Raw genomic sequence first — 17,081 nt, 5'->3', positions numbered from 1 at the left:
TACCTTTGAACTCTAAAAACTAAAATAAAAATGTATACCCACTTACAAAACAAACAAAACTATCTTGTTTTCAAATGTGAGGGAACCATTGTTTCCTGATCGCAAAGAAAGACACCCCTCTTGGCTCCCGATAAGGCTGAGAGAAAGGTGACAAAAAATACACCTGTGAGCAGAAAGTAGTCACGTTCCTATATGTGTGTGGACACCATTTTTCCCACGCACTCTCTTATTTGTTTCTACTACCAAGCTTGGTGGGTTTTCTGCATTTCAAGTCCTAAGCCCAGAGGCCATGGGTCCTAGACAAAACTGGGGCAGTATCCTATCCAGGAGGTACCCTCAGCCAATGACTGAAAGCTGCATTCTTGCTGCATTGCTCCGGCTTCACTGATTGGCCGGCACAACTGTCAGAGTGGAACCCTGGGACCCTGTTTGTTGTAGCCCTGCCCTTCGCCTGCAGAGCAACTCCATGGCCCTGTTTCCTTTCCTGCCCGTGAGGGTCATCAATGCTTGCTCATACACAACTGTCTGACAGAAGCAAGTGTGTCCTCTTCTATCTCACTGACCCGCAGGCTGTCTTTAACGAACAAAAGGAGGATTCATTAGCCGTCACTCCTGAAGAGTCATGGCTTTTTAAAAATGTTTAGGAATCACTCCACTCCACAGCTACCTAAGAAAGCTAGAAAGAAGAAAGCTAGTGATGCATTTGGTTGGGTACCAACCCAATCAAACAAAATCATCACCTTCACATATTTAGAAGATCTCTATTAAACTGATCACCACACTGAAATGTAGCCAATTTCGACATTTAGGTGAACGCAGAAAAGGAATAAAGAAGAAATGGAAAGCATCCTCAGTTCCACTTCCTATCACAGCCAGTTACCCTATGCATGGTCTCCCTTCATGGTGGAGCTCATTCTGTGTTTTCATGCAGAAACGAACTCATACAAAGTGTGCTTCTCCTTCCTAACTCCAGTGTTCTCGCGCAACAGCATTTGTAACAAATGCAGAATATCCTGCTACAAATGGTTACAATAAACTGGAGAGAAGTAATGCATTCAGAATTGAAATGTTAATACTATAATACCCGTCTGATTTTTTTATGAACTCATATTAATTATCTATGTTAGTGATACTCCTGTGTGCATATGCAGTGTTCAAATCCATCCTTTTATTTTTTCCTGCTTTCATCCTCCACCTCTTTGTGTCTTTGCTAATCACTCTCCTCCCTTTAGTGTCCACGTGTGAGCAAGAACATGTGGCTCTCATCTTCCAGTGTTTGGCTGATTTCCTCATCCTCCAGTTCCATTTGTATAGATAGAGATAATATTTCCTTTATCCACTCATCCATTGGTAGGTACCCAGGCTGATACCCTATCTAAGCTATTGTGATTAGTTGTGCAATACATAAAGATGTGGAGTGAGCTCCAGCACTGTGATTTTAGTTCCAGTAGAAATATAGCTAGGAATCAGTCTCCAGGTTATGCGGCAGATCTGCTTTCAGTTTTTGAGGAGCGTCCATATCACTGTCCCTGGTGGCTGCTAATTTACATTTCTACGAGCGATGTAGGATGCGGTGGGATGTAGCTTTTGCTCTCCACTCGGAAAATCCCCCACTCAGCAAGGCAAATCAGAAAGAAATAAAGAGAGAAAGCAGCATGACCTGACACACGGGGGCTGAGGGGAGGGAGGCTCGCCGGCTATGGCTTCCTCCTCCGTCAACGAGCTTATCTACCAAGGTTGGAAAGAACTCTGAGTTGAGATGTCAGGAGACCCAGGTTGTTTTCTGACCTCCTCCATCCACCTGCCCCAAAGTCACGGCCCCATCACTCATTTTCTCGGAGCCTCGGTTTCCTAACCTATAAGCTGTGCTAACACAACTGGCTCGCCAGTCTCCATGGAATCTAAATGACAGGTGACAAACAATAAAGTAATGCATAAATTTAGAAAAGGGACCATTGTGAGCTCAATGATCCATTCGCCAGTGGTGAGTTCTAGCATCCTAAAATACACTAAAGAATTATAAATAGGGAAGGAAATGCTAAGCCCAACTAATTTTAGAAAAAGAGAAACTGTCTTTCCTAAGCTGAGTTAGGCAGCTTGCTAAAGGTTTCACAGTGAATGAGGAACACAGCTAAAGTTAGAAGCCAGTATCTGGAATCACGTGACAACATATACTCTTGTTCTAAGAGGACCTTTGGAGTGATAAATGTCTCAAATGTGCTCACATTAATTTGTTGACAGCTCTGCTGTTTAGTTCTGTGTATTTAGGTTCAAGACCAACTGAATGTTTAGCACTTACAAAAACCTCTTCGGTCATCAAATTCCAGCTCTGATTTCTGCTTGAAACCTACTCCTTTCAACTTGGGGTTTCTTTGTGAATGTTCCTTCCAAGAATAAGAACTGCCTGAAAAAGAAGATCATCTGCCTGAGAAGAAGATCATCTTCGGGCCTGATTTGCACACATGCTGGGAGCTTCAGATCAGATTGCAGATATGGCTTTCTTCTGACTCTGGTCAATGGACCGGAGCCCAGAGATTTGGAGAGCTGCCTGGGAAAGGAAAATGAGTTGCAGAGTCACAGAGCAATGCAGCTTCGTCGTGTCACATGAAAGTCACTTCAGCCTGGAACAGATTACAAATTCCTGCCTTCTGACTGGTGTTTCAGATGACTGCGGACAGTCACCAAAGCAACAAAAGGAAGTCATCGGGCAAGGATATTCTATATCCCCTGCCCAAGATCCACCTTCACAGGAAAGGGAGATTTTCTGATGTTCCACTAAACCTTCCTTGACTTAGTGTTGGAGATAAAATATCAAGTTTCAAATTTGCCCTCAGTGAAAGCATTTGCTAAGGACTCTTCAAGCCCAACCTAGAGCTTTCCCACAATGTTAACATGGCAGAAACAAGGCAAATAGGTTTCTTGGACTTTCATCAGAACTTCTGAAAGCCAAGGAATCTGGCACTCAGGGTAGTTAAGGAAGTGGTACGTGGTCAAAAATTGGTAAATGATAACTGGTGATTCCAACCCAGGCTTTAAGGTGAGATCAATAAGAGGCAAAGTGGTTTTCTAACAACGAAGGTGAAGGACTTGGCCTCTGTTTGGTTGATTCCAAGGCCCTGTTATATAAGAGTGCCCCTTATATATAAAGAAGAAGGATGTATTCCAGTGTTCCTATGGATACCAAAAACTGAAGATAGTTCTGAACCCCATGTTCTAGCATTGCAATACCACAACAGTGGGTCTGATGATGGCTATTGACTAAGGGTGGTTACATACACAGCATGCATAAGTCTGTCAAAGGGGTTGTTCAACCCCAGGGCAGGATGGAGAAAGCTCTAACAAAACTATGCACCATGACACGTAATTTAAAAATTGTGAATTGGTTATTTCTGAAATTTTCCATGTGCTATTTTCTGACTGTGGTTGGCCACGGTTAACTGAAATCACAGATAAAGGGGGATTGCTGTGTTCCTAACACACATCCACTGCAAGGTTCAATGGCTGTAACGGCTTGAGAAGCCCCCCAGTCCCCCCCCCCGTGAAGAAAGGTTTCACCACTCCCTGATTGCTGTTCTTTGTACCCCCACAGTCCTCTGACTTCCTCCTGAGAAGTCTCTCAGATTCCAGTCCCATGAAAGACACTCCTTGAATCACAAAGGTTTATTTCTAACTTCCATTCTTCTCAATGACGTTTAAGCAAAATCCAACTGAAAGAAGGTGATTGTCCTCTCTCATCCACGTTGCCCTCGTGGTCACAGTATGCGTTTACACCATGTGATATAAAACCCAAGAGCTGCAAATAACTTGGAAACTTTCTATTTTACCTTGATCTTCCATGAGATAGAACTGCTCTAAATCAGCACCGCATGGAAATGTCCTGTGAAAACCATAGGAAGATGACCATTCACCCTACTCTCTGTTGTAGGAACCCAAAGCAGGGTAACTGAGCTGAAGGAGAGATCAGGAAGAGAGAGAGAAGATCCTGGCTCTCTCACAGGAAGCTCTACCTTCCCAGAAAGACTTGTTTGCAGAATCTACACAGTATTACTAGCTATAAGCCATCAACATTGTAAAGGTACACAGATGTATGGAATCGTCTTCTTACAAGCATTTAGTTCTGTTTTTCTGGCATTTTCTGCACTGTAGTGGAGATATTAATGAGTATAGATTCATTCATCACCCTGAAGAAGTGCAGGTCCAAGTCCTGGAATGAATAACCAACTCTCTAACAGGCAGACATTGAGCGCCCTCTGCAGGCCGGGCGAGCCTTACGACGTTGGCTCTCTAAATGACTTCATCTGCCTGTTGCACACACTCCGGGCGTTCTGTGAGACTCATCAGCAGAGCGGGAAGCAGGCCCAAATGGAGTTCCAGCCCAACCCTGCCACCAACAGCCATGTGGGTCCACTGACAAATTACTTCCATGGTTTCCTTATCTCTCAATTGGAGGAAACCCCTTGGAATGGGTTAAATAGTGGCCACTCAAAAGATAACTCCACATTCTAACCCTCAGAACCTGTGAACATGACAAGGCTTTTGCAGAAACAATTATGTTAGACATCTTGATATAAAATCTGTGTATCCGATGGTAAGTAACCTTATAAGAGACAGAAGAGAACGTCTAGGTGTGGACAGAGGTCGAGATAACAGCAGTGCATCCACAAGACAAAGGATGTCTAGAGCCTCCATGAGTTGAAAAAGATGGGGACAAAGTCTCCCTAGAGCTTTCCAAGTGAGCGTGGCCCTTCCAACACCTTGACTGAGGACCCTGGCCTCGAGAAATGAGAGATACGACATTTCTTGGAGTTTTTAGACTATTGAGTTCATGAAAACTGCCCTTGGAACTAATACACCTCTACTGAATGGCATGTTAAGCATGGAACCGTATCCCAGAACAGCTGTTTCATCGACTTCTCCTGTTGTTTTTGCCCTTACTGTGCTCCAAGCAAATGTCAGCCCCTCCCCATTCCACCATTTCCTCCTAGAGACCACCTACCCACCCAAAGCTCCAGAATCAACTATTTTTGTTTGGATTTGGGAGTGTCTGGTTATATATTAGGAGGACAGTGTGAATATACCTTTTTTTTTTGAAACAATAGCCTTAAATTTGGATTCAGGTAAAACTGGACAGAACTTAAGAGTGCCTGTGATGATTAGCATTGATTGTCAACTTGATTAGATTGAGACGACATGGAGGAAATTAGCACCCCTCTGGTGTGCTTATGAGAGTATTTCCAGTGACTGTTAAATCATGAGGGCTCTGATCTAATCAATGGTTTAATCTACTGATGAATTCAAACTATGAATAACTATTTGGATACATTGGAGTGATGGGAAATGGGGCCTAGATGGAAGGTGTACTTTGTCCTAGGTGCTCTCATTCTCTCACTCTCTCTTTCTCTCCTCTCCTCTCTTATCCCTTTGTTTTTCCTCTCTTCTTCCTGACTTCCATGAGGTGAGCAACTTAGCCCTGCCATACCTTCTAGTTGCTATCAAGTTCAAGCCCACAGTGACGGAGCATACCAACCACGGATAGAAATCTTTGAAACCATGACCCCAAACAGGTCCTTTCTTCTTTAAATTTGTTTTCTTGGGTGTTTCCTCACAGTAATAAAATGGTGACTGAGCATGCTAAACTTTTGAGGGCAAATGTATCAAAATGATCGGCTGATTGCGATACAAAAACGGGGCTGATATTCAGTCAGTACACCCCGAACAGCAACCTCCTTGCTCTATGACAGGATGGTCTGCTTCAGCATTGTCATTCTCCATCACCACTAACAGTGAGAATTGCTGAGGCCAACTGGTAGACCCAGCACAGACTACGGCAAGAAACCATCCTGAGGCCTGGCATCGCATCTGGGCACCCTGTTGGGACAACACGCATCAGGATGGCAGGGAAGTCAGAGCATAGCACTGTGGGGGTCCAGGGGGCTTCACATAGAGCTGTGCTTTTCGTGTTTTATTAAATGGGACTAGACATATCATGTTTTAAAGAAAGGGCGAACTGAAAGCAATCTGACTGTAAACCCGCTGATCTGATATACCTATTTTCTAGGCAAGCATCTGAGTTCCAAGGAGGACTGAATGACATGACCAGGGACTGAGAGCCAAGACCAGAAGCTTAGACTCTGGACTTTCATGCAAGGTCTGCTGCTCCATGAGCTATCCCCTTAGCCACTCACTCTCACTTCCAGGTCTTTGGAACCCTTGGGCTCTAGCATCTATCCAGGAGCAACTGCTCCTCCCAGAAAGTCTATGCCTGGCATGGGAGAAGATGCACAATGGTGCCATCTGCACCTCCTCTGGAAGTTGATGTGGACCCCAGTCGCCCAAGGCAGCCCAGCTTCTGGGTCACTGCTGTCATACATGGTCTCTTCTTCCTGGGACATCTTCCTGTTCATCATAATTTCCTCTCCACACTAGCATCCCCTTGTCTAGATTCACCACCCACGCTTTATCTTAGTGGAGGAAAGTCCAGGACTCAGGACTGTTGAGGTATTTCTCAGAAACCAATGGCAAGGCATGTGTTTTCACGGAGAAGAAAAAGGAGGAGATCACCAAGCTCGTTCTGAGAAGGAGCCTTTATCTGCTGAGATGCAGCTCTGGGCCCAAGGGCTGCTGTCAGCCCTACAACTGGTCAACAAGACCCGAGTGAAACCCAAGCCTAAGCGGGAGAATCCATCTCTCACATGCAAAGGTGCTCAAGTTGAAACACCCACATGAAACACCCCAAGTCCTGGCTGTACCAGACCACTGGCCTGCACTGGAGCCAGTGACATGCTGTGGAAGCAACATGCAGTGCCCCTCACGTGAAGCGAGGCTGGCTGAGCTTTCACTGAGCTTCGGTAGATGTGGAATGTCTGTGTGGTGGCTGGGACCCTCAGTTCACAGGAGGACATTGTGTGTGTGTGAACAGCTAATTGGCCCAAGACCTCAATGATCATTCTAAGTAGGAGGTAGAGAGGGAGATCGGGTACTTTATGGCCAATGAATGGCCCCAAAGACCAGGTCAGTGGTAGAATCAATCATTACTAGAAGAATTTGTAGTAGAGATTTAGCAAGACAATCGGTTTAACAGATCTGTCATCCCCTACTGATATGATTTGGGAGTTTCTTTTCCAACCTTCATAATGTCTGAATAAGCATCTCCACCTCACAAAGAGTGGAGATGAAACATGACAGGAAAGTGGCCTCTCCCAAGAAAACTCTGCTCCGGGGGCCACAGTGGGAAGTGAGGTTCTGCGTGAGTCCAGGTCTTCAGCCATTTCCCAAGTGTCCTCAGCTATGCAGCACAAAGAGAACTAAGACAGAGGCAAAAGAAAACAGGGATCGCTGAAGACAGAGGCAAAAGAAAACAGGGTCGCTGAAGACAGAGATAGGGTTTTTTAAGTAGCATGGAAGATTCTGGAATGTATTGAGATTTTTGGATATGTAGACGAAATACTAAGAACGTTCTAAATGCCTTCTCATTGTACCCTCAGAATAATCCAGTGGAGTGAGGCGTATTCTCGTTCTTGGAGAGCAGAAAAGGATTTTGAAACACAGAGGAGTTACGTAACTTTCCCAAGATCACACAGTCAGTGATGGAGCTAGGATTGGGACACCGTCTGGATTGAAAGTCAATGCACCGAATCACTACACAGATTTTGTCATGGAAGAGCTTCATTCAAGGAGAGCACTGCCTTCAATGTCAGATGTTTGCCCTTCATCGAATCCTCATCATCCAGTAGCGAGGACTTGAGATGTCCCCAACACAAAGAAATGACAGATGCCTGTGTGATGGATATGACAATTACCTTGATGGAATCACTACAAATTATATACATGTCACATTGCACTCTATAAATATGTGCAATTATTCTGTCTCAACTAAAAATAAAAAAAAATAATTTAAAGTAAGGACTGGGGTTACAAAACTCTGAGTTAGGTGCTCAGCACTGCAGATAAATAATCAAGCAAACAAACTAGTCATTGAAGACACACCCAAGTCAAGAAGCTGTCCACCAGAACAAAGCCTAGCTGTTTAGGGCAGAAGCCCCCTCATCCTCCTCTCCATCTTCCTCCGTAATCCCATGATCAAAGTACAGGATGCTTTGGCTGAGACAAGAGCCACGGATGAGAAGGAAGACTGAGTAACACTGGCTTCTTCAAGCCAGAGGTGAAGCGTACAGAGGTAAAGACAGCAAATCTTTACCAGGAGATGGGGAAAGGCTGAGTGTGGGAAGGACCACATGGATACAAGAACAATGGAGAAGCCAGGGGTGGCAGTACACCCCTGTAATCCCAGTGTTCTGGAGGTAGAAGCAGGAGGTTTCCCTGAGTCCAGGAGTTTGAGAAGGCTGGGGATGTAAACAGGGACTGGAGTCCATTCTGCAATACCAGGAGGAAAATAAATAAATGCTAACAGTAGAGCAGAGATAGAAAAGGATTTTGTAAGTGACATAGGAAAAGAACTTGGGACTCATTGTGGCTGAGTTCCAACCACAGTGAGCCCATTTTCTGGGCCTAGAACCAGGTGGACTGATCGCCATAGGAGCAACAAGGCAGTGGAAGGGAGCTGTCCTTGCCCCCGGAAGTGAAGGGCAGCCCGGGGTGAGTTTCTCCTTCCCCTCGGTAGGTTCCTGGGAAAGCAGCAAGAAGGCGTGGTCTGTCCTCAGTGGCCTCAGACAGGAGCCACGTCCAGCTCATCGCTCCACAGGCCAGGAACAATGAAGGTCCCAACCTCCAATTAATTGAGCTGTGGCTCAAGTGGTCGAGTGTTAGCCTTGGACACAAAAGCTCAGGAATAGCACCCAGGACCAGAGTTCAAGCTCCAGGACTGGCACCAAAAAGAAAGGAAAAAGAGAAAGAGAAGGAAGGGAGGGAGGGAGAGAGGGCAGGAGGAAGGAAGGGAGGAAGGGAGGGAGGGAGGGAGGAAGGAAGGAAGGAAGGAAGGAAGGAAGGAAGGAAGGAAGGAAGGAAGGAAGGAAGGAAGGAAAGGAGGGAGGGAGAGAAGGAGGGAGGAAGGAAGGAAGGAAGGAAGGAAGGAAGGAAGGAAGGAAGGAAGGAAGGAAGGAAGGAAGGAAGGAAAGGAGGGAGGGAGAGAGGGGGGGGAGATAGGGAGGGAGGAAGGAAGGAAGTGAGTTAGACAAGAATGCCTGCCTCTCCTGCACTCCAGTTCTGTGAATGAAAAGATGTCCTTGGACAAACCGCATTAACGGATGTTTTGCATCTCCTCTCTTGCAAACAACATTTATCCTCCAGCAACTCTTATCTGAAGGGTCCTTTCTGGGCCCCATCCCCGCCGGGAGCCCTCTATCTGGGCCCTGACCTCCTGAGGGTGTTGGTGAACAAAAGCAAGCGTCTTATCTGGTCCCTCTCTCACACACTGCCCAGCCCCGGGGAAACATGGATGACCTCTGGAGGGCTAGAAAGGCAGCCCCTGCTTTCTTAAAGCGATTGTGCTATTGCTGCTGCTATCAGGCAAGTCCTCGCCCTGGACCTTACAGTGAAGTTCATCTCCGGGTCAAGGCCGGGCCCCAGCACAGCAGGGCACAGGATCCATGGGAAGAAATTCCCAGACTTTGCCAAAAGGCAGCAACAGATCCCAGCTGTTCCCCGCCGCCTCCCTGCCACTGAAGTGCTTTGGGGCGGGGGTCTTCACAGAGCTGCAGCAGAAGGAGGCTTGAATGGGTGGCCATGCCTCTGGGCTTCACACAGCAGGCCAGGCCAGGAAGAACAGCTCATGCACACACCCCCAAAGCCCTTGAAGGAGACTGCCCCCCCCCCCCTTTCCTCGGAATCCCCTGGGACATAAGTTGTCCTGATGTGGCTCTCCTTGTATAAGACCTTCGACCTCTCCCGCCGCCGGCTCATGCTCTGGAGTCCCATTCCACGGCTCCTGCTAGAGCACCCGATGCGAAAGGCTGGCATGAACACTGAGCTCCAGGGCCTTCTCCCTCAAGGGAAATCAGCATGGCGGCTGTGTTAGGATAAACTCCACTGGGGATGCTGGTGAACTTTCCTCACCTCCCACTACCCTGCCTGCCTTTGAGTCATCCTGCCCGTCTCCATTTTGATGCCTCCACCTCAGAAATGCCTTTCCTGCCCATCCTTGGCCACCCATCTCTTTTTAACATAGCTACCCATACTCCCTCTTCCTTCACACATCTCGACACAAGTGATCCGTGTGTGCATATGTGTGTGCCACCACTACGTGCCCCACTACTCCTTCCGTCTTCTCTAGTAGAGGCTGGGCGTGGCTCTTCATCGTGGTCTGCCGAGAATCCACGCGTGGCCTGGTACACAGTATGCGATCAGCATGCAGTCGTTGAAACAGTGATTCGTGTCACAAGTGAACGAATGAATGACTTCATCTTCAGGATCCTAGAAGACACTATTTTTGTATTTATTTTGAAAGCATTGAAGCCCTGAATAGGCGGTATTTCAACTGCTTCTTTGTGTAAAAGAAGCATGGTGGCAGATGACAGTCCCTCGACTTTAAGGAGTTCACGGGTTATGGGATGGAGAAGGCAGAGCAGATAAGTCTTTGATGGCATAAATATAGTACCCACAGCAAATCCTCATGTGTGGGGTGAGCGTTAAGATTTACATTGACCACGAGGAACTGGGAGGTTGGGAAGCACTAAGTTTCCTTGTCCTGGCCCCAGAGCTAAAATCTTGATAACGTTTTTATTTTTTTATTTTTTATTTTTTTGCCAGTCCTGGGGCTTGGACTCAGGGCCTGAGCACTGTCCCTGGCTTCTTTCTGCTCAAGGCTAGCACTCTACCTCTTGAGCTCCAGCGCCACTTCTGGCTTTTTCTGTGTATGTAGTGCTGAGGAATCGAACCCAGGGCTTCATGCATGCTAGGCAAGCGCTCTACCGCTGAGCCACACTCCCAGCCCCAGAGCTAGAATCCTTATCTCCTCAAAGCTGCGACACAAAGGTTCTATTAGCCGTTCTCTAGCCCTTCTTGACCTGAACGGTTCTTGTTGTTTTAATTCTTGCATCTGAAAGTGACAGGCTGTAGAGTTGTGGAAATCCTTTGCCCCAGTTGTCTCTGGCAGGAGCAGATCTGGTTGTGGATCCTGTAAGCCATCCGCCAGGGGTATCGGATCGTCCTGAGAAGGAAGTTTGGACAAAGAGCTGCAGACGACCGCGGTAGAAGCCCACCAAGCTGGCTTCTCATATTTTCTGGCTCAGGGGATTCACAGAAGGTGGGCTACAGAGACTTCCTGTACACACCGGAAGCCTGACGTATGTAACTGTAACTCCTGTGCACATCACCTTTGTAATAAATAATAATATAAGCCTGAGAAAGAGATGGTTCCTCTCAAACTTCTTCTAACCCGTATCTATCTAACTCTTAGGAGTACACAAATCACTTTCCCAATTTAAAAAAGTATTTTTAAAAAAAAAGGTTTTTTTGACAAGCCACTATGCAAAGCTCTCCTATGTGGAATACCATCTCCATCTGCTGGGCATAAACGATATCATCACAGAGCACATGGGAGTTGTCACAACCCTGCCAGAGATCAGAGGGGGGTCTCCCAACCTGGACCCCTGTAGCAAGCTAGCACAGATGTGCTTCCACCTACAATCCCTCACTGAATAGCCCGCCACCCCTGGTCACAATGAATGAAGTACTGCACATAGTTCCACAGATCACAGGCTCCGGAGCCCCATCTAAATGCAAAGGAGGCGAGGTCTGATTTCAGTGCCAGGCACTGGTGTGGGATTCAGGACTCCCGTATCTCAGGCCTAGGGCTACCTCGCTGTGGCAAGGTTCATAGGGGCACGCGGCCTCATGACGGGCGATGAGAACTGGGGGTGACGAGAACTCGGGACACGTGTCCAGCGTATAGTCTTAACGGTTGTTGTTTTTTAACCTCCAACTTCCTACCTCCTCTTTCAATTACTTGGTAAGTTATAGACGTGGAATGAGCTTGGCTCCCCAAACATACGCACTGAGACTAATATGGTCCTATGAGCCAAACCTGCAGCTAGGTAGACAGATGCAGGCCTAACAGCTGCCTGGAGCAAAGGAGGAAGCCAGGGGACCGGGAGGGAGCTCCACCGGGCAAAGTCAAGGATGCAAAGGGAGAAAAGACCAGGGACCCTCACTCACCCCTTCTTAAAGGGCCAGAGCCCTCCGCCCCACCACAATTCAGCATCTCCAGGTTGTCTACACAGACATTAACCAGAAAATGAAAATGGCTGGCAAAGAGAGAAAGGGAAGAAGGAGGGAGGGAGGGAGGGAGGGAGGGAGGGAGGGAGGGAGGGAGGGAGGGAGGGAGGGAGGGAGGGAGGGAGGGAGGGAAAGAGAAAGAGAATAGTCAATGTTCTGCCACCTGGAAAGGTAAACAAAAATGCCAGTTTGTTTCTGGGGATCAACACTCATTCTCTCTCACCTATCTAATTCTTTTTCATTTGCTGATGCCACTGAGAAAAACTATCAAGTCACTGGTAGTTGCCGTTCTATGCTTTCACTGATACAGTACGTTCATGTACTGGCCTAGTGCGATCAGCCGCAGGACAGAGCAGGTACGACCCACCCACGGTGCCGGGTATACCAGACTCACCCTCGGTCAGCCTAGGGCTCACAGTGTGGCAGGGACGTCGTGGGAAAGGGCCTCGGCTCCAGGACCAGTCAGGGTTCCTATCTGTTACGTCCCCCTCAGTGGCCCGGTAGAGGCTGCTTCACCTCCGCACGCCCTTCATCTCAACGAGCACTGAGTGAAGTCGTGGGAAAGAGTTTTCAGAGGCCCAGCCAGCACTTGCTCAGCATCAGCTAGGGTCACTGCTGCGCAAATCCTGAGGGTCCTCGTGCTAACGTAGGAGTTGTCCTGAACAACACAAACTACAGTCTGGAAAGGGAGATGGCTGGCCTAGAATACACTGGTGCCAAACACTGCTTGGCTATTGTGGTGGGCTGAATAATGACCCCTCTTTTAAAAAACACAGGCCATTTCCTTCGAAGATGTCACTTTTCAAAGGCAGCATGGTGGATGAGAGACGGAAAGACAGAGAGGGAAGACAAGCGTGCACTGGGCCTGCCGTTTGAAATCTGCTGTAGGAATTGCTCTGCGTCTTTGGATAAGTTATTTAATCTCTGTGGGCCTAATAGTTCCATCTCTTGAAATAAAGATAAACGTACTGAAGTGTTGAGCTGTCACAATACACAACAGGCACTCAAGAGTTGTATCATTCTTTTCATAAGGAATTCGTGATGCGCCCTGGCTCTTCCTCGAGGGACTGGTTATTTAAAGGAGCCAGTTCTTCAGAGCCTTGGCCAAGGCTGCTCGTTTGTGCTTGGGTAGCTGTCCATTTTGGAAAAACCTAGTTCCCCAAGAGATAATATTTCTGCTTCTATGACCAGGGCCTGCTGACATTGTAGCTCACACCACCATGCTCTGCACCCTTCCTCAGTCCTGAGTCAAAAACCCATGACTGTGAGTCTGTCCTCAGTGTTTGACCAGCTTGTACACTAATTCACCAAAAATTTCCCTTTACCTAGAATGCCAGAGAAGTAAGTTCACCTTCACCTTCCCACAGGAAATACCCGCACCACCACTAGGATAGTTATCAATTATCAAAATGGTGGGGGTGGGCTGACTACCGGACGCTGCCCCAGGGAGCGATTGTATAAGAGGATGGGGTCTTTTTCTTCCCTGCCATTCTTTCCCTGGAGGCTCTTTCCAAGGTTGGCATAGCAACATACTGGAATTACACAATAGGAGGTGGACAACATTAGAAAAAAATGTATTAAGTCTGCCTCGCAGAGGTGTCTCCTCTCCACCTCTGCTCCATCTCCGCCCCGCCCCCACTCTAAGCGTGGAGACATAACAAGACAGAACCATTGGCTCAACGACCAGGGTGCGGGGGAGGGAGGCGGGTATGAGGACGCAGGGAAGGCGGGACCTGTGGGTGTGGACAGCAGAATGGGGATGAACTTTATCTGTCCATGATTATAGACACATGGGAGGTGCTACGTACACATACATCACTTCCCCTAGCCCTAACAAGAAGATGCTGAGATACAAAAGAGATGACGAGTCCATGCCCATGACAGCCCATTAGTCAAAGCCAGGACCCCAACAGTCTCAGCCCCGCTCCAGCGTCCATTGCCCATGGTGACTGCTACTCCCGGCTTCCCTTCCCAATAACATGATAGCCACCACTAAGACCATTCCTGGGGCCTCTTCCTGTCAGCCCTCCATGGTCCAGATCCTGGAACAAATGAAGAACTGAAAGTAAAGGATCCTTCCCAAGCTAGAACAGCTGGGCCCAGCTGAGGGGGAGGATGAAGTCACACACACACACACACACACGCACATGCACACGCACACGCACACACACACACACGCGCACACACACAGAAGCACATCCAATACAGCATCTTGGAAGAAAGCCAACGGAGAGTGCTGAGAGAGCCCTGTTGGTAGTTACAGGATGCGAGGCAGCTGCTGCGAGGAGGTCGTAATGGGGCTCGAGCTCCGCCTCAGAGCGCTGGGACAGCTGAAACTGAGGCCGACATACAAACACCCATGGCCCTCCCGGCACACCTGCAGGCAACAGATGAGCCCCAGTGCCTTGTGCGGCAGGGGCACCAAGCCATGAGTCATCGGACATGGCGTCTCGGAATGACAGGCTCCTCAGTTGTCCATAGTCTCCTTGTTCTCAGGTCCCCCAAGAGCCTGACAGCTCTGTGTCTCTTCCTCCAACTGGCCTGGTCCATACCTCCCTGACGATGCCCTCCTCCTCCCCAGATCAAGACTGGCTTGAAAGCGTCAGTGGACGGTGGAGGGAGGAATCACTAGGAATCACGGTAGATGGGGATCTGCGTGTGTAAGAAGCATTCGCAGGGAGTCTCCAGGTCACCAGCTCGGGGGGCCCCCTCCTTCCTCAGATCAGCATCCTAATGCCCTTGAACTCTGACCTTTCACCCTGGCATCTAGTCCAGCTTCCAGAGTCCCCATTTGAACAGGCCAGGGGTACAGCTGCCAGGTGCGGTAAACGGGATTCTGTATCCCACAAAGGCATCTGCCGGGGAGATCCACACTGAGCCCCACCAGCCTCCCCTGTGACCCGCTGGATCCTGGCTTCTGAGTCCTCCCTCACATGACTCCAGACTTCCTTCTCCCTTGCTGACACTTTTCCCTCCCTCACCCCAACCTCACCCTCCTAGTTTCCCTACAGCCGCAAAGAGCTTCACCCAATATCATGTTTTCACTCACCTGCAGAAGCTAGACCTATAATTAATAAGAATAGTTATAGTGATGATGATAATATGAATTTAAAGAAGGGAGGGTAACCTGAGTTAGATAGATAGATAGATAGATAGATAGATAGATAGATAGATAGATAGATAGATACATAGATACATAGATACATAGATACATAGATAGATACATAGATACATAGATAGATACATAGATACATAGATAGATAGATACATAGATAGATAGATAGATAGATAGATAGATAGATAGATAGATAGATAGATAGATAGATAGATAGATAGATAGAATATGTGTACACACATATATGATGTGCACTCACACCTGTGCCACATGCTTGTCCTAAAGGAAGGGTGAGGATTGGGAGAAAGGGAAGGCCCAAAGGAGCAGCCTGAACTCATATTCCTTCCCCTCTGCTTTGCTTCCTTTCTCCTCTCCTTTCCCTCCTCTCTCTTTCCCTTTCTCACTTGTTCCTTGCTCCTTCTCTTTCTCCCTCCTTCCTTCCCTCTTCCTCTTTCTTCTCTCTCTCCTCCCTCCTCCCTTTCCTTATCTACTCTTTCTTCTTCTCCCCTGTCTTCCTGCCCTCCTAACCTTCCTTCCTCTCCTCCTTAACGTCTTTCTTCTCCCTTCCTTTACCCTGTCCCTGTTCCTGCATCTCCCACTCATTCTCCTTGTTTGGTCTTCCGTGCAGAATTTATTTCCTGCTGTCTGAATCCAAGATAGTCCCTCCCAAGTCCTACCCACCTGTAAGACTCCTGTCTCGAGCTCTCACTAAATTTCCTTCCTTGAGCTTTTCTATGCCACACATTAAGCAAGTGGCTCCATTTGGTTTGCTGAACGCTGCTGTGAAAGAGGGATAAATAGCCTCGGACACGTTTCTAAATCTCTCCCCTTTTTCGCAGAAGCGGCTCGTTCTCATCAGGCATAGATCAGCTTAATTCTAGTGTTCTTTGATGACCTAGTCTGTCGCAGTCCCCCAAGTTTCCAGGAGAACAGAATCTCTGCCTTTGCTGCTTGTCTCTGGGTACCAGCCTCTACCATCCTGCGTGACATTCAGCTGGTAATTAGCAAAATGAAGAAATAAATAAATAATACATAAAGCAAATGATTTCTTCTTTACACACGCTATTCTTGTCTTGGTATTTTGCCAATGTGGACATTGTCTCCCATTTAGATGCATACAAAGTAAGCATTATGGATTTCTTTGGTTTCCAGCTTCTTACGCGGAACAGAATGGCACTTGTATACAACACTCAAAAAAAATGTGTGATGAATGAAGGCATCGTTGAAAGAATGAGCAAACGGCCTGTATCCAAGCCTTACTGGACTGAGCTGAGTTAAGTAAACCTGCAGGGATCAAGGAAGCCCACATCCTCGCCACAGCAAACATGTGTTCCGCGTTTGTCAGTGATGCTTCCTTGGGTTTAGTTCTCCCACATGGTTGTCACCCCGCAGCCTGCTAATGGGATCATAAAGGAAGGGGAGTCAAGCCCTGGGCTTTTTCAGAGTCATCAGCTCAAAGCCTTTTTAATGGGAGTTCCTGGTTCAATTGGGTGTGGAGAGAAGAGAAAAGGTGATGAATGGCCCAAATACAAGGGAAGTCAGATACCTGACTTTGTTCTTATCTTGGGAAGAATGTGGCAGCCTGAAATAGACTGCAGCAGGCATACTGTGTCATGATGAACTAAGAAACTCAAGAATGTCCCTTGATAAATGTCTGCTGGATACATGAATGAATGCTTCTGTTGCTTATTACCTTTTAAGTGAATAGGGTCAAAGGTTGGCATGAACCCAAGGCTCATGGGGTAAGATATTCTTTGTGACCTGGCAGGAATTATTACCAAGGGCAGACCAGGCC

The sequence above is a fragment of the Perognathus longimembris genome, chromosome 12 (assembly GCF_023159225.1).
Source record: "Perognathus longimembris pacificus isolate PPM17 chromosome 12, ASM2315922v1, whole genome shotgun sequence".
Taxonomy (NCBI): domain Eukaryota; kingdom Metazoa; phylum Chordata; class Mammalia; order Rodentia; family Heteromyidae; genus Perognathus; species Perognathus longimembris.
This window is presented reverse-complemented; position numbering follows the sequence as displayed.